Here is a 26253-nt window from a genome sequence, read left to right as displayed (position 1 = left end):
TTCCATTCCGCATTCTTGGGCGCAGCAGTCGAGCGCGAGTCACCGCGGTAGCGCACTTATCAGAGCCTAGTTAACCATCATACAATAGTTAACATTATTCCATTAACTGTTTTTTGATGTTCACCAACGCTGGTACGATTGTGCCGCAGAAGCTGTGTCCAGATCTCTAAAAGCCTATATTCAACGATTAGGCGCCGGCTTCCTAGAAACATGGTATCGTGCAGCAGTGTCAGGAAGCCCTCTGCGGTTGCAACATTCGCGCGCATGGCCGTGTGTCCACGAATACTATACGCATTAAAAGTCAAAGCGCCGAACATTCAGTGTCGCCGAACCGAGTCATTCCTCAGTGGTCGGGCATACATATAGCAGGCATTAGTTATGGTGTGTGCAGACTTCAGAAAAACGACGTTTTGCGAGCAGTCGGCAGGGAATTAACGAAACATGAACTAAATGTATCAGCGAAAGTTTCCGCCCCATGAAGTTGCACGAAAAGAGGTTCTGGAAGGTGGAATGGGACAGTATTTGTATGCATAAGCAGTACAATCATCTTATTTCACTTAAAATCCGCTACACGGACGTGGTGTTGCTGCTGATGACGAAGCCGCCAGATATTATGTGGCGTGGCTGCGGCGGCATATTTCCGTATAAGGCAGCTTCAGCTGGGACGCTAAAACCCGTGTGTGGAGTCGTATATGGGTTTTATATGGATATGTCAGCCTTCCAGATTTTTAATAATATCTCGCGAGCGTCGATTGCCCGGCACTTGGTCGCCGGAAGGCGAGCAGCCTGACGATAAAGGATGCGGGGGCAAAGGCATGCCAACGATTCCTGCTTCTGAAGCGAGCGTCGTCCGCAATAGGGTATTCTGATTAATGCTAAGCAGTCCTTTCCTGTAGTCGGATGTTATGTGTCGTAGCTGCAAGAAATATAAAGAAGAACAAAAAGCGGAAAAAACTGATAAAAGCTAAGTAAAAGTAAGCTTGTAATAGGGCCGGTGATACCGAAAAATGCACCAATCTACCGTATACGCAGCCCCGAAAAACCACTTGCAATCGTTACTTATGAAAAACAAATTGAAGAAGACCCTCGACATTAGTGCATTGATTAAGTTACAAGAGAAGGATTATTCATTAGCGTCCCCTGATCGCAGCCATATAAAGTTACTGACTCCTGAGCAACTTACTACTGCTACTACACTACTACACTGGTTTCCCATAAAATTCGGAGTTGAAGAAAAATTCATCCTGGTCCGGGGTTATATATATATATATATATACACACTTCTACATTCCTTGGCTACATTCTTTGACAAAGGCCGGACCCCGGCCGAAACGTCGGAATAAAGAGTTGTTTCTTCCACCGTGTGTCACCTACTTTAAGTTTATATATATATATATATATATATATATATATATATATATATATATATATATATATATATATATGAAGGAAAGAAGCCAACAGTCGGCGAGGCCAAGGAAAGCGTTGGGGATGGTACTTTTATGTCTTTTTTTTAAATGTTTCTTAGATAATCACAGAAATTAGTAATGTAATCGTTTTAGGGGAAAGATAATTAAACACAAAGTAGAAGTATATATATATATATATATATATATATATACTTCTACATTCCTTGGCTACATTCTTTGACAAAGGCCGGACCCCGGCCGAAACGTCGGAATAAAGTGTTGTTTTTCTTCCACCGTGTGTCACCTACTTTAAGTTTATATATATATATATATATATATATATATATTTACCACAAAAGAAACGCCCTCAGAAGTCGACCACATCGAACTTGGTCCACGGGGACCCCTTCGCACGAAGCATACCAGCCAAGTATAACAATGCTCTCCAGTAGCGTTATAGGGCGCTTGCTCGTTACCTTTCCAGATTTCCTCTCCGCCTTGCCTGGGAAATCGACACTGGCGCGATATTAACAACCGGAAGGCTGAACTGAATTATGTGTCTTGTGCATGAAGCGAACGAAGTTCATCTGGGGAATTTATTTATTTATTTATTTATTTATTTATTTATTTATTTATTTATTTATTTATTTATTTATTTATTTATTTATTTATTTATTTATTTATTGATACTGCAATCCCTGTGTTGGGATTTTGGCAGGGTGGGAATACAAACTAAGCAGTTTAACAAAACAGGCAAAAATAAACAATAATTACAGTGCAAGTTGAAGCTCTTCTGCAAAGTTAGGAATAAAACCAAACATATACAACACAGCAGTGAAATAACAAAAGCAATAAAAAGAAACTAGGTGATATGCTGCGAGAACAATGTCAGTGATGGCTGCAGTACTTCATTGTTAGTGAGGTTATTCCAATCGGAAATAGTTCGTGGAAGGAATGAGTATTTAAAGCAGTTATTTCGAACGCGAAAAGGAGTTAAAGTTAGCTGGTGTCTTTGTCGGGTTGCGTATCCGGACGAAAAAACAAGCAAATCGGCGAGTTCTGATCTGTAGTGTCTTTTAATTAATTGGTACAGAAATTTAAGCCGTGCACGACGATTTCGCTCAGTTATTGTCGGAAGGCCAGCTTGAATTAAAAGGTGTGTTACTGATGTACGCCGGTAATTGTTATATATGTATCGTGCCACCCTCTTTTGAACTCTCTCTAATTTATTCATGTTAGTTTGCGTGAACGGGTCCCAAATGATTGCAGCATAATCTAATGTAGGCAGAACAATAGATTTGTAAGGAAGCAGGCGTACAGATGGGGTAGACAACCGCAATGCCCGTCTCAAGAAAAAGAGTTTACGGAAAGCGTTACACGTTATGAGATCAACATGTTTATTCCAACTAAGATTGTTACTGGCCCAGAGCCCTAGATATTTATATTCTGTCACTTCAGTTAGTGTCATGCCGTTAATACAATAATCGAAGGGTAAGACTTTATTTTTGTGAGTAATTCTCATTAGTACAGTTTTTTCAAAGTTAATGGACATTTGACATGCTTCACACCATGCGAAAACTGTTTGTAACGCACTATTAAGTAGTTGTTGATCAGATACATTTCTCACTTCTGTATAAATAACACAGTCATCAGCGTAAAGTCTAATTTTTACAGGAATGTTAACGACAATATCATTAATATATATTAAAAATAGCAGAGGACCAAGAACAGAGCCCTGAGGGACGCCAGAGTGAACTGTAAGCCTGTCAGAAGAATGATGGTTAAAGACAACGAATTGTTCTCTATTTGAAAGGTAGGCTGAAATCCATTTTACTAATTGTTTGTTATGAAGTATTGTATCCAGTTTATAAATTAACTTTTCGTGAGTAACCTTATCAAAAGCTTTCGAGAAGTCCATAAATACGGCATCAATCTGCGTTCCATTTTTAATTGACGAGGCGAAATCATGTATAGTTTCTGCTAACTGTGTACAAGTTGAGTAACCCCTCCTAAATCCATGCTGATATTTAGTAAAAAAAAAAAATATTAGCTTCGAGAAAGTTTGATATGGTGATTGTGAATTATGTGTTCAAGTAGTTTACAAGCAGTTATGTGAGTGAGATAGGGCGGTAGTTCTTGATTAATCGCTTGTCTCCACCTTTGTGAAGCGGTTTCACTCTAGCAGTCCCCCAGTCTCTCGGCACTTGACCCTCATGTAAGGACCTTGTAAATATAACAAATAAGTACTTAGATGTCCATTGTGCATATCTTTTCAAAAATGCGTTAGGTATGATCTCTGGTCCAGGTGATTTCTTTATGTCAAGGTTAAGTAACATGTTTAAAATGCCATGCTCACTAACTACAACGTCATCTAGAGGCGGGAGCGAAGCTTCAAATTTCGGAAAAATGTTATTGTCATCATTAAACACGGACTTAAAATGTTCATTGAATACATTAGATACTGTTTGTGCATCACTGACCAAAACACCTTTGATTTCAGACTCATTATTAACCTTTGATGTTGGGGAGACCAAATGCCAGAATTTCCCGGGAGACTCAGAGATAAATTTGGGTAACGATTCTTCAAAGTAACGCTGTTTGTCAGCGACAGTGTTCTGTTTGAGCTGAGAGCTAAGCAAACTGATCTTTTGTTCTAATTCCGGAGAATTACTAGTTGCTTTTTTCTTTTTTTTTTTTACTGCAGTGGTCGCCCGAGAAATCCATGGGTTTTTTGTTATCTTTTTAACAATAACCGGCACGTGGCATTCAATGCATTCATGTATCATAGCTTTAAACCGGTCCCAAGGTTTGTGAACACTGTCAGTGCTATTACAAAATGTATCAAAGTTGAAGGAAAGAACATCGACAATGGAAACATCAGCTCGAGAGAAGTTTCTAAAATGCATTTCTGAGCAATTTTTATCAACAGTTAAGCCGTAAAGAGTAAGTAGAACGGCCAGGTGGTCAGAGAGACCGGGTATGACTACACATTTAGCTGTATCTAAAATTGTGCCAGAAACAAAAAAAAAAAAAAAAAACAGGTCTAGTGTGGATTTTGAACTTCCTTGTATTCGGGTCGGCTACTCTACAGTTTGTGTCAAGTCATATGAGAACGCTATATCAAGCATGGCCTCACTTGATTCATCGCTATAGGTTTTGATTGCGAAATTTGGCCAGCCAATGTCCGGTAAGTTGAAATCGCCTGCTAAAATAATTCGATCATTTGGCTTAATAAAAGTTCTCATATAATCTGCTAGATTATTTAAAACACTGACCGGTGATCCAGGAGGCCTATACAATGTACAATCCGACAATGTACCGGACATTGTTGTGGTAAGCCTTACAGAAAATACATTCGATATTAGGCATTCCAGGCATGCTCACTATATTTAAATAATTTTTGAAGATTATGGCGACTCCTCCTCCTTTGCTACCACGGTCTTTTCTAAGTACACTGTAGTCAGCTGGCGCGAATTCGCTATCGTAAATGGTTTCGTTTAACCATGTCTCAGTTAAAACCGCGATATCTGGATCTTCGCAAAGTAAAATTCCTTCTAACTCACTAACTTTATTTAATATGCTTCTGCAGTTTACATTTAATATTTTTAGCGATTTGGGAACGGGCTTTTGCTGTCAGTTGTTTTTGATGTTTAGCTTAAAACGGGCATGTTTCACTTCATCCCAGCCATACATTCTACTGTCAACGGACAATATACCGCGCTGCCAGGACAAGAACAACGGTATAAAATCGGGGCACGTGTGCGCATTTTCTGCAGCACATGTCATGTCAAAATCAGCATAGTATATAGTATAATACGCAGCGATCAGCCACTGCGAAGATTTGAAAACGATAGCCAAGTGTGCCAAGTAAATTCTCCGACGGGTGAGTGAGCCACGCAGCATGTGCGTCGCGGCAACTTTTGCGGCGACCAGCGAAGGAAGTATTCACACGCGGAAAGGGGGCCGCAGGTCGCTCGCTGGCCGCCGCCGCCGAGAGCCGCGTCGTGTGTCGGCGGTGCTTATTCCCGATCGGCGCTAATTAAACGCCTGTCGCCCAGGGTGATGCCCCTATTAATGGCGGCGCTGGCCTTGCGGCGAGCATAATCGAACGCCCGGGGCCCCTTGGCAATTTGCCGCCAAGATTACTGGCGGCCGGAATCCGGGTTCCTCGAGAGGCTCGACCGGAAACGGAGGACGTGCTTCGTTTCCTGCTCGGACGCGCGCTTGCAGGGTCTCTTCGGGGCCATGGGGAGAGACTTGAATTCAACAGTTCACGTCGCGATCTCGAGAAGAATCCACCTGGGCACACACCGTCCTGCATTTTGATGATAGAGGTCCCTGCAGGGAGGGAACACCAGAGAGAGAGAAAAAAAAAGCATAAAGCGCAGTGAGAGAAAAAAATCAGAAGGGGAAACAGGTGTGTGGAGGCGAAGGAGGAAAGAGTGCGGCGGGGCCTATTATTATTATTTTTTTATGCATTCGTGGTACTTTCGTATCCCCCACGTGTACGCAGGCAGGGCATTCTCTGCGTTGCCCCCGCTGCGGTGCTTCAGCTATATACTGCATGCGGCAATGCAGCACGATGCCGCGCGTGCAAGATCCAGTTTGATGGAAGCGAAACGCAGAGTCGCCTGTATGCCGAGTCTTATGCGCACGATTCATGTATAGCGTACCAGAGGAGCACCTTCGGTTACTGGTCGTGTCGATTAGCGTCGAATTAAAACCCGTTTTTGTGGCGCGAAGAGTTTCAATCGCGATTTAGCGCGATTCTGCAAGACGCCATACGCGGTTCCCAAAATCGCGATCAAACTTTTCGATTTGGGTCGAGGAACTGCTGCTGCTATATCCTAGCTCGTGCTCAGAAAACATTTAAATACAAGCTAACTAGCGGCCAACTGCTCAGCTGAGCATAATTTGGAAATTACGCGCCTATACTTCCTGTCATAAATTATTGTTGTTCACTTTTATTACATTACAAACTTACATTTACCTGCAATTTATGCAGGTATAACGGTGAGTGCAGAGGTACCCGGTATGAATTGACATGGTTTAAACAGCATTTGCTTATTATTGTTCTTTCTCTTCGGCTTCCACTCGCCGTTGCCGCATGGAATTAGCCAGAGAGAAGGGCGCATGCAAGAAATAATGTAATCGCACAAAAAAAGCTGAGTCAGGGCGGTCTTACCTTACATCCATAGGATACACGTGAAGAGGGAGCATTATATGATTTTGGTTGCCCCACGGACGTGCGCGAAAAAAATGCGACCTCTTTGTTCTGGCTTTCCACTTGTATACAGGCTATTGAAAAGGTACACTCATTTAGAGTGGCAAGTGGCCAATAAGACTGATGAAAAAGAAAAGTATGTGAAATAAGACTGCTTTATGGGTTTAATTAAACTGAAGCGCCAGAGATTGGAAAGCATTTCTAGTTTTCTGCGAAGCAACATGACAAATTGACCATCGCTGGGTCTTGCTTACCTGATCTTATTTTATTGCTTACCTGCTTTAAATACGTTCTCATCGTCGATGTCACTGGTTTTAAATTCTCTTCCAAAGTGTGCATCAACTGTCTATACCGCTACGCTTTCACAAGAGCCACGCAACCTTCCTTACAAATGCCTTCCTTGTTCCTCGTCTATTTGCTTTCGAGAAAAGAAACCGCTCAATACATGAGCTTGTTACTATCGATGAAAAAAGCGCGAGTCGGTCCCGAAGCTTTAAAACATGCGCGATTCCAAACAACAGCCATCCGTATAGCGCCGCCATATTGGACGCACTGATCTCGATCGTGAAAATACCTACAGTTCTGTCCGGCGTTGACGCTGTTATGTAAAACACTGCGGAAACGACACCAAAATAGCGCTCTGTTTTTTTTTTCTTTTTTTTTTGCCATGTTTTTTTTTTTTTCTTCTAGCGCAAAAAATTAAAACTCTCTCTTTATCCACAGTAAGCGCAACTTGGGTGACTCAGTGGACGTTCTTATTCTCTGCATTGTGCAGCTAACTCCTGTTGTCGAATCTTATAGCTTGTGCTCACGAGCTAAGACGAACTCACCAACAATAATTGCAACGGCACTGGTGTAAGTGTTTGGCCTATAGTTTGTGGAGGTTTAACGTCCGAAAGTGACTCCGCAGTGGAGGGCTCCGGAAATTTGGACCCCCTGGGGTCCTTTTGATCACGCGTCCTTCGGTTCAGCAGTCGAGCGCACTAACCGCCTAGACACCGCGGAGGGGCGTGCAGAAAGAAGTGCAGATGTTGGAGCCAACAGATCCCATAGCTGTAAGTAGTAACTATAGCAGGTTTCTACTGAAACCAGTTGGCCCGACACAGGAAGCGCGAGGAGTTATTTTTGTATGTACACATCACCCAAGGGGCACTCCCGTAATTCTTTACATTTTATTTTTACACTTATGACTGCCATTAATGACAACCGTTTCCACGCCCTCCCCTTGGAAGTTTGGACTTTCTCCTACTTTCAATTTCAGGGGAAAGCCCGGCCCGCAAGTCTAGCTACGGGAACCCGCTGGTCCAGTAAGTGGCCTTGATTACTGCACGATTGCCTTACATACATCTTACATGTGCATGGTAATGCAGAAACTACAACATGCAGTATCGTGATGCAAGCGAAGTACCTGGAGTTTTGAAGGGGTCTGACATATCACACAGCACACAGGCGCCTTGCTTTTCGCCTCCATCGAAAAGTGCGGCCGCCGCGGCCAGTAAAAAAGCAAAGTGTAATGAGCGAAATTTACTGTTTGAGAGCACATGGGTGTTTTCTCTCCACCAGCTCTACACACCGCGTCAAGTTTACTTGATCTGCGCGGAAAGTCACTGAGTTCGATTGTTTGATGTCTTCGCTTTCTTTCGGAGCGATTTCGTGAGAGCAGAGCGCCACTTTCGAAGGTTCCCAGGGGAAGGGTGAGGGGGGGGGGGGGGGGGGGGGGGGGGGGAGTTACATACGCAGACGCCACAGCACGCAGGTATATAAGAGCGGCTGGCTCTGCCTCCGCGGCTCGGTACACAAGCGCACTCACGCACTGTGTGCCCGGACGCGGCCTTGAGCGGGTGAGCGATGGGGCAGACGCCATTAATCACGCCGAAAGGGGCGCGCAGTGGCCTCCTCCGCCGACGGCTCGGGCCCGCTTTCTTACCGTCGACTGGCGAAGAAAAGGGCCCCGCGACGTCGCAGCCTGCTGGCAGTGCGGATGTGCCGCAGCGTCGTGGCATCGACCACTGTGTCAAAGGCGTCGCGAGGAAATGGGTGGTCCGTTCAATGCATCCCCCCCCCCCTCCCCACGCAGTTCCTGTCGATGTGGACGAAATAATATACTCCTTATCCGGGGGGAGGGAGGCTAAAGCCATGCTGTGGCCCTTGCCATTGCACCTTGATCGCGGAACTCCCTTTTGTTTGTTTGTTTGTTTGTTTTTGCTGTTACAGAAAAGCAGAATTGGCAATGCATGTGCATTGTATGCGGGAGGCATTGAGTTCGAATCCCTGTGGGACCCACTGGTGTCCTAATGGAGAAGCATCGCCCAACTATAGATTCGACCGGCTTTCTCCGAGCATTAGCTACATAACACGCGTAGAATCAGACTTGTCCACTCACTAGACTATACATTAATGTCGATGCAATCGAGCAAGGGTTGCAGTCGACGGTAACTTTTACAAAATGTGGTTCAGGCACCTTTAAACGCCTTCTTTTCTCCTTTCGCGATTTACATAGGCGTCTCGTCAAGGGACACCTCATAAACATCAGAGTGAAACCGAGTTGCAATCTGACCAAGGTTTTCGTCAGGCTATGAATGCGAACCGATTCGGTTCCGTCGATCCGTAGTACTGTCTTTCTCAGACGTTATAATATATCCGGTCATAACAAACAATTCCTTTTGATTGCAAAAAACGACCTTGTCACGCTTTGACGGCCATATCCCAAACATCTAGAGCCCTTCTTATCAAGACAGTCGAAGTGGCGGTATATATAGTACATTTGACGCACTGCCAAAAATCTACCAAATTATAAATTTGAGATAGTTGCAAGGTGTTTTCGAGACTTTTCGTGAACGTTTATTAGTAGGTCCGTCGAACAGTGCGCAGCACATCTCACTTTGAGGGGCACATCAAACGCGTGGTTAGTGCGAAATTCCTATATACAGCCACAAAGAGTGCATCAAAGAATAAACACCAGCACAAAAACAAAAAAAGAAACGATGGGGAACAGGCAACGAGTGCATTTTCCTTGTTACATCTGCGATGCTTCTTACTGTATACTATATACCTATATGATGATGATGATGATGATGATGATGATGGCTGCGGCGATGGTGGATTTTTTTTTTTTTTTTTTGCGCAATGCTAGTTTTTTGCCAAATAGCGCCGTGGCACAGGACATTTGTCTTTTACGCAAGGTGAGGTCAAAAAACCAATTTCCAAGCATTCCATCCCTTCAGATATGCCGCGCATGCACCAGGCCGGGTGAAAGCTTCTACCCATTGCGCCACCCTTGCCTAACTGTATACCTATATGGCAATGACTTTCGAGGCTGTGGTCACCCGCTTAAGGAAACGATCGGGTACTCATCAAGAGCCGCTCCAAGGGTTGGTGATCTCTCGCTTTGAAGGCACCACGGGCAGCTTTCCACGCACCACTCGTACGTACCACGCACCACGTCACCAATCGAACGTGTATGCGCGTTCGATCAACGGTCTACTGCAAGGATTGCGCTGTGCTTCGACAGGATGACTTGCGCATTTTGTGCACGACCGACACTGCTCGTTGCGCGCCGGTGGAAGAGGGCACCCGCCGGGGCGCCCCGCTGGGCCAGCGCCTCCGAGGGCGTTGTTATGCAAGCACCTGCCGCCCCCCGCGATGATCGAGCGACCCGCCGGCTGAGAAAAGGCGCGCAAAAGCGCGGGAGCACGACGCAAGTTCGCGCGCGCGCGCCGCATTACGCGCCGGCGGCGGATCGGGTGCCCGAGATGCGGACGCTGCCCGCAGGGTCGCTCGCCGCTCCTAGAGCTGCTGCACAGCATCGTCCTCCTCCGCTGCGGCGCTTAATTGCCTCCCTTGATACCAAGTCCTCTGGCACGCCGCTGCTGGTCTCTTCAGGGGCCGCAGGTGAGCGCCAGAAGCCCGTCCGCTTATCCTCCCCGCCATCGCTCCGTGGCTGTCTGGCGCCGCTAATCGGGACCACATTTTTCCTTATTTTCCTTCTACTCTTTCGACTGACCATGCCTTTGTGCGTCTTTGGACAACCAGGCTACATGTGCAGGCCGAAGCAAAAGCTAATGAGGAGCGCAAATTTGTTGAATGCATCCTTCCCTTTGAATTCGTATACGTGCGCACGAAATAAAGGCACCTTACATATGCGAAGCTCGCATAACAGATTAATATGCAGGTAGCCAAACAAAAAGGTGGCTAGGTTACTTACATAAGTTCAAAAGTAGAATATAGCTAGTAAGCAGCCTTTTGCCCACTTCTGTGCTACATTTGCTTATTGATCGTTTGTTTTTAAAGAATCAACTCATTTGCTTTGTTTGAGAGTTCTCGGTTTGACATGAACTGTACCTTAAGGGTGTTTCGTCTGACTGCTAAGGATGTTTAAAAGTTGTAGGCTGGTTATCTAATTTTATGCAGCTCACTCTCTTTACACTCCCCTAGTTCTCTCCTCAGTGTTCTTGTTAGGAATGTCCCTCCTGCGCCCACACCTCCTTCCACTCAGTACAGTACCTTGGGCTCCCTCCCCCAACTCCCCCTCCTTCCAACAACAACAACAAAAATGAAACTCCTGGCTATGTGCCTGAATACTAGATAGTAAACTTTCTGCCTATTAAAGTTATGCTCTTCATTTATGGGAGGACTGTAGCCCACCGCTAGTAATATGCATACCAGGTTTTTTTTTTCTTTTTTTAATCTAAAATTTCAATCGCATCTCCAATGCATGCAAGGAATATTTGGGGAGCCGGAACCAGGCCTCCAGAGAACGCAAGCATGCACTCCCGTGCAGCGCGTGTCGTACAGCGGCGCGCCTATCAATTACCGACCACCCACTCGGGTGCTGCGAAAATAGCACGCGACACCCACACTGTCATGCAATACGCGAGTATGCAGTAGGCCTGCGCAACTTGTGCGCTCCTATATGCTGTCAAATCATCTTTGAGAGTACGAAACCATATGGCTTAGAATGAATGAAACTTGTAGATTAGGCTTACCAAGTGGTTTTGCGCTGCCATTTCACCGTATTTATTTGTTTATTTGAAATACCTCAGTCGCAATCGATCAGTGAAGTCGGTACAATCTTGAGGCTCCTCCACATAGTACCCAAGCAATGCGCGGAAACTATACTATAGGCAATGACACCTTTGTGACGTTTGAAATTTCAACTGCTTTAGCCCATACTCTCCCGACGCCTCCAAACAACGCTTCGGGGTCTTTACCTTTCGTAGCGTTGTTTCCTACCGCAGGGCAAATGTTCGTACGTTGAAGATGTACCGCGTCTAGAGATGAGGCCATCATCATCGGGCCCGCTACTCGCTGCATGTGTTGCCATGTGCTGCCATGTGTGATTGCCAGAATAGCTTTATTAGCGAATACGTCATCGTTTTAAAGTGTGAAAACGCCGGCGCGCATACATACATACATACATACATACATACATACATACATACATACATACATACATACATACATACATACATACATACATACATACATACATACATACATACATACATACATACATACATACATACATACATACATACATACATACATACATACACACACACACACACACATACATACATACATACATACATACATACATACATACATACATACATACATACATACATACATACATACATACATACATACATACATACATACATACATACATACATACATACATACATACATACATACATACATACATACATACATACATACATACATACATACATACATACATACATACATACATACACAAGCACACACAACGAGTCTGCCTTAGTTTAGGCGATACTCGATGCTTCTTGTTCCTTCTTTGTTTTTTCAGTGTCATGGCTCCATAAAAGTTACATCGGAGTAGTCTATTGGTGCCTGCCAATTGCTGATCTTGGCTAGGGCTTTCTGTGCTCCAGCATAATGTGCTAACGCAGTTTTGAGACTGTGCTGATAGTGGCGTCCGTCGGCCGCTTATTTCAAGACTGAGAGAGCACGCTTCGTTAATTCAAAACGCGTTTGGCGATGCTGCAATACGGTAGCGCAAGACCGCAGCCACGTGGTATTTTTTCATACTTCACGGGCTTTCTTTCAATGATGGAATAAACGATCACGTAGGAGGTACGTTAGCAGAAATGACTGTGTCGGCTGTATCTGGACCCTCTTCACAACTTCATGAAGGGCATTTGGCCCCAAAGTGAATAGTAAAGATTTTGCATAGCTCATCTTAGTGGATTAACTAATTGAGTGGAATATAAAAATATACTCCGAAAAAAGAACTACATGACGTCAAAATATATCTCGTTGGTTTTACCAAGCTTCGCTGCACTGCTTTTTTTGTGTGTGTGATTGTAGTTATGTGATTGAAGTTATGTGAAACACCCTGTATACGTTCGCAGACCTACGCAGGATCCACTTTACAAGACATCTTGCAGAAGATAGTTAGCTGATGAGTCGTAAATAAAATCTATCTCTCTATCGCAGAGAGCAAGGAGCAACCTTCGTATCGGTGTCGTAGAGAGGAATCTTGCCTCGCGTTATTGGATTAAAAAAAAAATGCCTTCTTTGCTTCGCGAGCTGCATTTTTTGCCTATATACTTCTTCGTATAGAACTCTATACGCAATGGAAACGTGGTGCACAGCATATATGTACAATCAGTGCAATGGTCCACAAGGTGCATGTGTCTAGCTAATAATGAACGCACGCACTTTGTGGACTATAGTATTGCTTGTACATACCTATTGTACGAGCACACTTCCACTGCGCGATAATTCTATACGAACAAGTAGACAAAAAAAAAAAAAAAACAGCTCGCTAAGCATTTGGAGGCTTTTTCTTCAGAAAGGCGGGACAAGATCTGGTTAGTGACACTTTCCTTTCTCTCTGCGATACATAGAAAGAAATTTTCTATCACATCTCATCTGTTGACTTCCTGCTTACTCATTTCTGAAATTCCTAGTTAGGTTACACATCTGGACGGATCTTCTTTTCTGCAAAACAATAGTTGAGGGTATAGTGCCTGTGTTGAGCCTTGTGCGTTCCTATCTGTTCTCTGGCACATGCTTTACGCTAAATAAGATAAATATAACGGCTGAAAACGAACTGGCTCGTAATTCAACGCTACTGAAGTACTTTGGTTGCGGGTCCAAGCCAGTGAATTCGGGTTGTTTTTCAGTTGTGAACTTACGCGCCGTGGTCCCATGGCCTTGTGACGCTACTGCTACATATTTCGCTCGTTGCAGCCCGACATGCTTGTGGTCATTCTTTTTTTTTTTTTGCATTCTTTTAGCACTTATTGCAGGCCGTTGATCTAGACCAGCGACTTGGGCCTCTTTTCCCACCACCTGCCATCGCGCTCACCCATGTGATGTGACAAATACATTTTCCAACTGCCAGCGCACCTGCAAACATGTCGATATGTCACGCGACCTCGTGACGTCCCACACCCCGGCAGCCAATCATCGGTCATCCACGTCACCTGCCAAACCCTGCGACGTCATCGTACTCTTCACCAATCTACGAGTAACCTTTGTGATTAACGCGGGCTCTATCATTCGCTAAGATGATAATGCTCTTGCATTAACTCAACCCAGCCGCCTGGTAAGGTTACCAGCTGATGGAGCATGATCGTTCTCACACATCTTGAGATATTTCATTCGACAAGCAGACATGATTGCTTCGAAATATTTTTTTCTCCGCACATCCGCTTTCCGTAATCTTTTGTGAGCAGTAATAATTTTTAATAGAGCTTATTCCTTCGGTGTTAACCCGCGTTTTAACGACCAAACTTATCATATTTTCTCGGAAAACATGGCTCAGAATGAGAGAGAAAGTTTAGCAATGTATAGTGGAGGAAGCGAGCCGTGATTATTCTATATCCCTTCCTTGTTAACTATATTTACAGGTACGAAGCCCGTGAAATGATGATCGGAAAATACCTCGGTCTATTGCATTATACATAATGTTCACTGCTAGTACCCGTCAACCTTGACACGCCAACCGTTCCGCAAGTTTGGAAACATGCAAACGTCATTCCTGCCTTCAAACTTGGCAACAAACATCTAACCACCAACTACAGACCTATATCACTGTTGTCCACTTGTTGCAATACTTCTCGAGCACATCATTCAGTATTTATCGGCGAATAACTTTTTGTCACCGCAACAGCATGGGTTTCGAGCAGGATTATCTACAACACAATTATTAGAATTCTCGCATGATATAGCCTCAGCACTAAACGACCGCGGTCAGCTTGATTCCATCTTCATCGATTACTCAAAAGCATTCGACACGGTAAGCCATAAAAACTACTCCTAAAACTAGCTGCAATTTTTCCCGTATAATAAATTAATTGACTGGATATCTGATTACCTGCACTTAAGATTTCAATCCGTCACTTTTAATAGTAAATCGTCTTCTACAGCTCATGTCACGTCGGGGGTGCCGCAAGGCTCCGTATTAGGGCCACTCTTATTTATCATATATATATATATATATATATATATATATATATATATATATATATATATGACGTCACTCAAGTAACCAGAGACACACCAGTGAAAATACGCCTATACGCAGATGACTGCGTTCTCTACTCTTAACATTTGTACTCGTCATGATCAAGAAGTGCTCAATAACGTCTTTTCATCATTTTCAGACTGGAGTAACACGTGGCAGACGAACATCAATTTCAACAAAAATGTTGCAATGTCCTTTACTAAGAAGAAGCAGCCTCTCAAATTCACGTATAACAGTTGGGGTACAATTTAACCCACGTTAACGAATTCAAATACCTAGGAATTACTTTCACGATTAACCTCAGCTGGCATAATCATATCGATCGTATCTGCTCCAAGGCGCTGCGAAGACTTGGATGCCTGAAACGCACTCTAAAACACGGCACTAAACAATGCAAGCTGACCGCTTATAAAACACTTATCAGACCTATTCTCGAGTATACATCCCCAGTGTGGTCGCCTCCCATTTCATAAACGACATCACTAAAATAGAACCCGTTCAAAGAAACGCCATCAGATTCATTTACAGCCGCTACGACCGCATGTTTTCACCGTCATATCAAGCGCGTGCATTATCACTGGAGCCACTGTCATTCCGTCGCACGTATGACCGCCTAATCATGCTACATAAAATTGTATGCGGATCAACTAGCATTGAAACGCCTATCACATTGATCGCACCCACAGCACGGGTTCCCCGACGGGCTCACCCACTGAACATAGTTCATTTCACTCCATCTTTAGACTGCTTTAGGTTTTCTTTTTTTTCCACACACGATTGAATTATGGAATAACCTAGATGGTTCTCTGCGTTTACTGCCAACTAACCGATTTCAGAAAAAACTGCCTAATCATGTTACCTGATATTGTATTGAAATGCTGTATACCCCACTCTTGCTATGTCTCTGACAAGAGAGACAGCAGTATTTGTAAATAAATAAATAAATAAATAAATAAATAAATAAATAAATAAATAAATAAATAAATAAATAAATAAATAAATAAATAAATAAATAAAAAATAAATAAATAAACAAATAAATAAATAAATAAATAAATAAATAAATAAATAAATAAATAAATAAATAAATAAATAAATAAATAAATAAATAAATAAATAAATAAATAAATAAAATAACTTTCCTGGACACTGCGATTTCGGACACCTGAGAATTACTTTGCACGAAGATTGCCCGTTATAGGGGCTGTTTCTCCGCCCAACGAATCAGTCAGTGTGTGCGAGATCAGTAATTGAGTGTCATTTTGTGGCAATATGAAATTGCTGCCAGAAATTTTAAACACGGTGCTCATCAACCCTTATAAAGCAGCAAAGTCAAGCTTAGGGTCCCGCGTGCCCCAGCTAAATGTAATCAACATTTTCGAAAAGACGGTGGGCTCTATCTCAGTAAAACCAACAGTGAGGAATGAAGGACCGCGAGACCTAGTGAATCATTATTTTCTTTCTTCAATCTTCATTAGCCAGCAAATATTAAGTAGTTAATTTCTATTTATTGGCTTCAGAACAAATCGACAATGCATGAAATTGAGATCATCTTGAAGAACTGTTGACTGAAATGTTTGCACCATGTCCACTTTAAAAAACCCAATAATAATAATAATAATAATAATAATAATAATAATAATAATAATAATAATAATAATAATAATAATAATAATAATAATAATAATAATAATAATAATAATAATAATAATAATAATAATAATAATAATAATAATAATAATAAAAACTTCCACGACACAGCGGTGCGACTTCAGCATTCAATTTTCTGTTGAGCGCTATGCCCGACCAGGCTGTGCGTATGCACCAGGCGAAAGATGTGGGTTAGGAGCTGTTATGATTTTTTTGCATTGACCCGTAAGAATGCTGCGTAGATATTACTCTGGTGCAAACATTGCAGCTAGTTGTTCTTCAAGATCACTTACGACTTTTGAACTAATAAACTTTGAGTCTGAAGCAGCAATCAAATATTTATCCAGTTAGTATTTTATGAATAAAGGGACTTTGCAGAGAATTCGACTAGGTCAAGCGATTTGCAAAAGCTCTAAGTTGGCTTCACGGGGATGGAACACTCTGGATTCTTTTTTAAACCTTGGTTACATTTAACTGGCGCGCCAGGTATATCCAAAAGCTGAGTGCGGATTTTGTCCACATTTTTACCCGCGCGCTCACAGAGTTGCTCCTACGCAGCACTTGGTCAGAGCTGACTAGCGCTGACCGCTCGTTAGTCAGCGCTGAGTTCATCTTCTGTAACAACGCATGTCTTGAACGCGTGTTTTGCCCGTATATTATTTTGACTTTCTCATCTGGCAAGGAAGACCGCGATTCATGAAGATCGATTCGTGCGTATAGGTATAGAGCTGCATTGCCGACAGCTGTGTGTGAAGCTGAATCAGAACTTTTGCCTGTTTGGATCATGACTGTATACTGTGTCGACGTCTGCACACGTCGTTGTCGGCAGTCGCGTATACCTCATCCCCCCGAGTTCCCCCTTAATTTTGTTCGTCAATGGCGTTTAGGAAAAAGGGTAAAGTATTGATTAACGATCACGCACACATTGGGATTAACGACTCCCTTCACAATGCTTTTGCTGCTGCTATACTGCGACTAGATCTTCACGAGAAAACGAGAGCGCAAGGAAAGAACCGAGAGAAGAGTCTCATCACGAGAAAGGCAGAAGCGGCACATCTGCGAGTACACCGCACAGGCGCGTCACGCGTTCCACACGTCACGCGCTCGCGTGACGTCCAGACGTTCATGTGCGCACGAACGCGATCGGGATCGATACTCTGCCCCCCCCCCCCCCCCCCCCCCCTCCCAACCCGTATACGACACGCACTTAGTCTGCAGTACACTGCACGCAATGGGTGCCGCTTTCGAACCCATCTGCTGACACTACACGGACAGTGCACGGGAACGCCATCGCACTTTTTAATGCGGGCCTAATCAAAGGCATAGCGCACGTGGAGAAGTCACCGTCGATATTCTCCCGACGCAAGAATCGCTTTAGGATTTGTTTACAAGCGCGGCGAATTTGTTCATCGATATCAGTTCTATATATTTCTCACGAGTGGCCGTCTCGAGATATTCTTTATTTTTTTTTTCAGCTAAAGCAACTGCGCCATCTGCTCGATGAGATCCTTTTTGAAAGGAAACATAATCTCACGTGTGATAACAGGGAAATTTCACAAGAAACCATTAAGTGTAAATGAGGTGTCGCCAAGCGAGAAGAACCGTTATATCTGCTTATTGCTAGCGAAGAAAAAAAAAAGAAAAAAAAAAAAAGCTCATGGTGCCTGCCGGCTGGAACTGATCAAAATCGAGGTTTGTGACAGATCTGTGGAGGTTCCGAATTTTTGGAGTTTTCAGTTTTTCTTTTTTTTTTCGTCCCGAGCACAACATATAAGGTGATTATTATTTTATTTTATTTTTTTTTTTTGCGTTTACAGATTTTTATTTTAAAAGCTACGAAAGATACGTCGGTGGGTATGTGAAACTGGATTGCACAAAAAGACGGACTTATGCACGCAATATAGATTAATAATTAGACTATTATTATAGAATATATCGCGAGATTCCAGGGCGTCAACCCTTAAGGCGAGTCTAGTCCTTTTTTTTTTTTTTTTAATTAGCAGTGTGTCTCGAGGCACCGAACGTCAAAAATTCGCATTTGAAATGAGTTGGCTTTCCGCATTTCTCACTTAACGAACTGAGGCGTTCGTATTTCTTGCGCATTTATTAAAGGATGTATAAGAAGTTAACTTCATTTCAGAGACCATACCATCTTATTAGCAGCAGTGCGTGAAAGCCAACTCAACGAGCTTAAAAATGCGCACGTTCAGCGTTTAGTATATATATTCAACCACCATTTCCGATTATGAAAAAAATTTAAACGAGATTGACCTTCGATGCTTACGGCCTTCAATTTTGTATTATTCAAGCATCCAAAATTTCATTAGGTAATTTTAGCTATTAACCGTCTGATATCGATGCTTATCACGGGCATAATTTCCTTCTTGATGTAAAATCCACCTGCAGATCGCAGCGACGAATCTTTCAGTCTTTAAAATAAAACTGTTAACATTAAAAAAAAAAAAAACTACCCTATATAGTTTGGACAACACAATCAATTCTTTTTTTTTTATTACTGAGATAAGTTTCTAATTGCTGGTGACCTGTCTCGTTGGTTTTCTAAAACCATTTAACATTGAAACTAGTGTCGACAAACAAGATTTCATTCCGCGATGAATCAGTTATACCAATACGTTGCAATGCACCGTACATCGATGATTACGAGCAGTAGTGATAGAGAAGAGAAATCTAGAGTCACAAGTATTCATGCTGACTGGCATGTTATCTACGCCGCCGCTGTCTGTCGCAGAATGGCAGCACTACTTTACAAAAGCAGAAATGAAAATAATGATAATTAAATAATTTGAAATGTAAAATTGCGCGAAAAATTGTGCGATGAGGTCAAAAGGATATGACGTAACAAAAAGCGGTGCGCGGGGCTAGTACACATGCCTGGCGCGCAGCCGTTAAGCCGCTATACTCTATTAATGCTGCAAGAGCAATGTCCGACTCGTTGATAGGTATACTGCGCCGTTTCCGAGACAAAAAATAACGTCACCCGTAACTCGATCGCGAGACCTCTCACTATTCATCTCAACCCCCAGTTCGTTCGGGCTAGTTAAAGCCGCGCGCAAACAGCTTGATCCAAGCTCCGTGAACCTATCCCCAGAGAGACCCAGCAACATACACCGTTCCACGTTCGCAACATATACACAGCTCCGCGCGAGCGGGCTGAAGTCAGTAAGTGTGTCCGATTCCAGCGCGTGACATGTGTGACGCACAGCTGTGTTCACGACGGTGTCGGGAGTCCCTTCCGCAACGCATGCTGTTTCCTTTACAGACAAGATAAGCACTCGCGCGCAAGTACGAAGTTTTTTGTTTCAGAGTTTCATTCTGGAGCGAATGCGCGCAACTAATGTTTAGGGCGTTGTGGCTACTCCCAGCTAATCTGCAAGCGCTGGGCCTGCAACTAACTTGCAGACTCGCCCCCGCCCTCTTCCTCCGCCTCCATACCCCAGCCACCTCCCCTTTGCCTCTTGGCGTCTATCTTCGCTTGCAGTTCGGGGGCCCTGGTAACCTCTTTATAACGACCACGCGCTTCCTCTCATTTGGCGTCATTATTCTTTTTCATATTATCTGCTACTTTGTTCCGCCGCCAAGCATAACGGCCGCTGCGAGGACACCCCGGTTTCTTTCTGCCGGCTCGTTTTCCAGCGTCGCGGCCAGCGAAGGATGAAATTGCAGAAAAGAATGCGACAGCACAAAAGGAACTCGACACTGGACAAGAAGGGACTCGGAGACGAGGCGATGAGAGAACCGTCGAGCTACTCCGGAGTATGCACTACTCTATTGTGTCCTTCTACCCCCTCTCTCCCCATCTAGCCTGCCCCCTTCGCCGCATATTGCTATAGTTCTGTTTTATTTTGGTCGAATCCCGCTGCGAGCAGCATTTCAGCCGCTCCGAGCACCGACATACGCGAGGCGTAATCGTTTGGTGATTTCGGAAGAAAGACCATGATTACTTACGATTAGTCATATTTATACCTCCTCATTATGCAGCAGCGAGCGCCTCTACCCAGATTTATTTATTTATTTATTTATTTATTTATTTATTTATTTATTTATTTATTTATTTATTTATTTATTTATTTATTTATTTATTTATTATTATTATTTTTTGTTCCTCCTTTCCTTCTTTTCTCCGTTTCCATCCTAGCGTGGTCCGCGGTTTCGCCTTTCCTCGCTCCGTCCCGAAAGTGCGCAGGCGAGAGTGCTTTGAGCGAGTGAATCCACGTAGAAAGCAATAGCGCAGGTGCCAAGAGGTTTCATGTGGCGATAAGCAAATAGCGCTCGCAGAAATGGGGAAATTGCTTTCCTTCTGCAGCTCGCGTATGAAGAAGTGGCAGTGCGGCAGTCAATGTATAGCGCGTTCGACCTTTCGTTTTCCGCAAACGTGCCGGTTGGCGGACGCGTTAATCCGTACAAAACGCGTGCACAAAATGCGGGGTCATAACAGTAGTGCGTTCACGACGACCGATGCACCTTTATATCTTCTACTGACGCTATATGCCTTGTCTTTTTTTGCAAGGAACTCGGTCAACAAAACGCATCTGATCGCTCAAGCCATTCGCTGGCTTCTTTCGGCCGTGATTAATAAACCCCTTGCCATTTCTGGCATTTCTTTTGACACTCGTGAGTTTTGTCGTGTTTTATTGGGCAAAATGCTTTACCCCGAGCGTTAACCGATGCGTAAATAAATAGATAAAAAGTGCGCCCCACCCTCCAGGCAGACCGAGTCACGGGTATAACAGAAACTGCTCAGATTAATGAGCTGAAATTATGTCGTCTACGTTCTCACGCACCCCCTGTTAAGTCGGCTTTCCCGCATTTCTTTTATACGTGGCAACAAAGTAGCAGTAACTGTAAAAGACGCAGTGCACGACGTAAATGAAAACGATTGAGTGTTGTTGGAAGACGTGAGGTACAACCTGCAGTACCATATTCACTGTTCCTAGTGAATAAAATTGCAAATACTAACTATAATTTACTCATCCAATCTCGGTTTCAGGAATGAAGTGTTGACTGAAAAAGTGTTGGTAGTAAGGTGTTTGTAGCACGGTACCCAAACGTAGATTTTTTTTTTTTTTTTTTTACGAGCCTATATACTTGGGGATACGATCGTTATGTGGTTTTGCAGCCAAGGATACGGTGCTTTCCTTACAGTTTTACCACATCAAGTAGTTCTGGCCTGTCTGGCTTCAGTTACGCTTTCGGTTTTAGTTATGCCTTGGAGAAGCACTGCACGAACGTAAATTCGCAAATTATCAATAATCCATACGATGTACATTGTCAAAATAAGCGCATTACGAAAAAGTGCAGACATCGACATGGCACATTCAGAGAATGTCGTCTATCAAATTTCTTATTGCATCAAATACAGACGCCGTTTGTATATTTGATGATGCACAAGAAGCACGACCTAGTTAGGTTGTGAGAAGAAGTTAAGATTATTTTGCCCTTATTACTACGTGTAACGACGTCATTGTGAAATTATGCAATGCGGGAGGAACAATCGAAACAGCTTTTAGGTGCACCTTTTTCTGACATTAGATATTTCGAATCAGGCTGCCGACAGAAAAATTAGAAAAAAAAAAAAAAAAAGATGGGGCTCGCTTTTGATGTCAACAGCCTTCAATTTCACAATGTAATATGTTAGGCAATATAAACATAAAATGAAAAAAAAAAGTTTATCAATCAGTGCTTACTAATTCATCGTTTAATCATTAGACACGTACATGATGTCCGCCTTGCTTTAAAGCATACCTGCACAGACCACGCCGACGTATATCTCTCGTATAGTTTTTAAAATAAAAGTGAGTAAACAGCCCCGCTGGGGTGGTGCAGTGGTTAAGGCGCACGGCTATTGTGCCCAAGGACGCGGGATCGAATCCCGGCCTCGGCGGCCACTTTTCGGTGGAGGCGAAAAGCTAGGCGCCCATGTGGTGCGCGATGTCAGGGCACGTTAAAGAACCCTAGGTGTTCGAAATTTCCGGAGCCCTCCACTACGCGGCGTCTCTCATATTCCTAGTCGCTTTGGGACGTTAAACCCCACAGACCAAACCAAGCCAAAAGTTTGGGCAAAATGCCCGGTATATACATACGGCTTGCTTGTTACATTGCATCAGTATGTATACGTTTATACCAGCTGGTATATGCAATAGCACGGCGTCTTTCTACTTGGATTTCTCAAGTTTTCCTCGTCGTTCCTGCATCACAAAAGGTGCCGAACTGGTGGAGGTACCGAGAGACTGTACCGCGGAGGTGTCGCTTCTCGCCCCGATGCCGCGATCCGAAACTTTTGGTTGATGAAAAAAGAAAAAAAAAAGAAAAAAATATCTAGGCATATCTACCTTACCGCGGGCCAAACGGTCGTACGTTTAAGATCATGACAGCGCACCGCCGAAACGTATGCACGGTCATCACGTGACATTTGCTGCGCTTGCAAATATCCGAAGGCATGACGACCGCATATGCGATGATATTATAATAAGACGAACAACGATGATCCCATTTGTAAAGGCACCCGTCAAATGGGCTCGAAAATTACTTCTCGGTATTCTACGTTCTATATCACATTTCGCTCTCACCGAGACTATTCTCACAAACCGCATCACCAGTACATGCCGTAGTAAAAAGACAAACTGAACTTGAACACCGAAGGCGAAACATCGCGCTGAAGCGTGCAGCACATTCACTGTTTTAGGCACGTTCTGGTGTATTCATGACGTTTGGGAGTCCATGTATATCTTCCAACTGCATCGTCACGAGATGGGTAAAAAGCCCATTACCACAGCTACGAATTTCTTGCCGCGCAAAGTGAAATCAAAAATTCGCGGCCGATCAGTGTGATTTGGCGCGGAAGGGAATGCGTTCACATGTGACTCCGATTACGTGAGCGATTCGTGTTGACGAACTGAATTCATTAGCATCCATGACAGTTTAACGTTCGGTTTAACAAACTATATTTCTCCGTAATTTTTTTTAAATATATTAAATCATTTTTGAGATGTGTCTTGAAGTGTCCAGTTTAATCAGGAGTTTGATCTAACTCTATTCAAGCGTGGGCTTCAAACCGGTCAAGCATTTGTACATGTTATCGCACGTGCAAGTGTCCGCGGAGTCTTCCGTGCTTGGGTTGCACTGGACAAGGATGAAAGCCGATGCAGACATGCAAAGCATTTAGTGAGAGCAGCACTTTAAGGAAGCGTTCGTTTTATGTGTGTATTATCTAAAGCAGCGAAAAAGCGATGGTTGATCTCATCGCTCCGCCGCGGGTTCGAATCCCGCTTGACGACATAAGTATCGTAGGAGATTTTTTTTTCTGCACCAGCTTTCTTGGTTGTACACCAACATACGGATGCCGGGCTCACATTCGCATTGGTTGTCCTACTGCTATAACGCATTAATATACACGCACGCTAAATATATGAACACTTATTCAGCGCAGTGCTGACGCTGAGCACACGTGGCTATGATATACAATGCCGCTTAGCCCATGCGTGTTCGGAATTGTACCCGCATTCTCGCAGCAAACAGAAAGCTGAGCGTGTTTTTTCATGCATTTTCTTTCTACAAGGCGCGCGGAAACACGACTATTTTACATATTTATCTTGCTCAGCTGGAGAAATATATGCGAATATTTTACGCGTAATTAAAGGCCCACAGAGAGACGGCTTCGTCGTCCATCGCTTTTTCAGAGTTGGCTGCTTTTATGGTGTTTGGAGATTTTGCGTCGACCAAAGCAGTGCGCTTCGGTGACGTTCGCGCGTCGCTTTGCGCGTGCTAGTTAGCGCAAGTCGATCTCGTATACCGTGGTGGAGAAAATGGGTGGCCAGAAGCAGCACTCAGAAGATATATCTGGGTTAAATGTTCGTGTTTTTCTACAATCGGATACAACTTGCGTCTGCAGCGGCCACAGCATAAAATTACTCCGAAACAAAGTGTGCCCCTTTTAAAGCTTCCTTTTTTACTTAAACAAAACAAAACCAGAATCACCAGACTAAATTACAAGCTCAGGATTTGTTATGCCTCTGGCTTGTTTGATATAGTTAAATATGAATAAACTGATTTCGTTTAATGTTATGAGCTCATCAGTGGAGTAAGGCAGCATGCCGCCGTGGATCATGGCGCATTGTTGCCAACTGCTGATTGTTTTGAGTAATATCTTGATATAGAAAACAAAATTCCACGAGGCTGAGGAATCTACACAGCAGAAATGCGAAAGTCTAAGCGTTGCTGCTGCACATGGTGCATCACGTTTGCTCTCATTATCATTATCAACTAAACGCACCGTCATTACCATTGCTAATGCCATAACTGCTATTATCACCAATTGCAGCGTCATTGCAATCGCTACTATCATCCTCACGGTGGATAAGCGGAAGTATGATGTACTTCACGCGGTGCCGGGTGTGGCGTAGTCAGTTAAAGCGCTCGGCTGGGGATCCGAGTGCTGGAGGTTCGACTGCCGGTGGAGACAGGATTTTTTTTATGATGTCATCATTACACGTCATTTGATTGACAGCATTAGTATGACCGGACGGATGCCGACATTACGAGATATTAAAGGAAAGCTAAGAAGAAGAAATGGGCATGGGCAGGACATGTAGTGCGAGGAGAGGATAACCGATGGTCGCTTAGGGTAACAAACTGGATTCCAAGGGAAGGAAAGCGTAGCAGGGGGCGGCAGAACGTTAGGTGGGCGCATGAGGTTAAGAAGCTCGCAGGAGTCAAGTGGATGCAGCTAGCACAGAACAGGGTTAATTGGAGAAATATGGGAGAGGTCTTCGCCCTGCAGTGGGTATAGTCAGGCTGACGACGAAGATGATGATGATGATGATGAAAGGTAAGCTCCACCTTTAAAGGTACGACGCGGCAGAGTTAACGGCTCCTCCCAATGGCTTCTGGTTCGCTTACACTCACTCAACCCTCCCCTACATGCAACCTTATTGGTAATTTAGGCTGTTGAAATCAAATCGCCTCCCGTTTCCTATTTTGCGGCATGACTGCGATACAGTGCTCCCTATGAACGATAATTTAGGCTTGTGGTTCAAATCTTCGCAGCTTAGTGATTTGTGGCGTGGTTGGGAGATAGCGCTTTCATACATTATCAATTAATTGCCTTTGTAATATCACGCATGCAGATAGAATACAGTCGTAAGCCACCACATTAGATGAAAGTCCGCACGAGATATAAACAGCCGCTTTAGCCAAGCCATATTAACGTACAGTTGCAGACATAAGTAAACGGAGCACGCGCTTTCCCATTCAAATCAAAGTCACGCCTTCTGCACTGAAGATAAAAAGAAATATTACTTCCTGAAGTGAAAGCGCACTGGCGTCTACTAGCAGTTCACATATACCACGGTTGCCAGTTTCAACTATGAAACGCGTAAAAAGAAGGAAATAGCGTGCTCCGTTTACGTTTGCACGCACCGGTGCGTATATTATACT

This window comes from Amblyomma maculatum, chromosome 1 (genome assembly GCF_055883805.1).
Source record: "Amblyomma maculatum isolate TAMU_Amacu chromosome 1, ASM5588380v1, whole genome shotgun sequence".
Classification (NCBI taxonomy): domain Eukaryota; kingdom Metazoa; phylum Arthropoda; class Arachnida; order Ixodida; family Ixodidae; genus Amblyomma; species Amblyomma maculatum.
Note: the sequence above shows the minus strand (reverse complement) of the source record.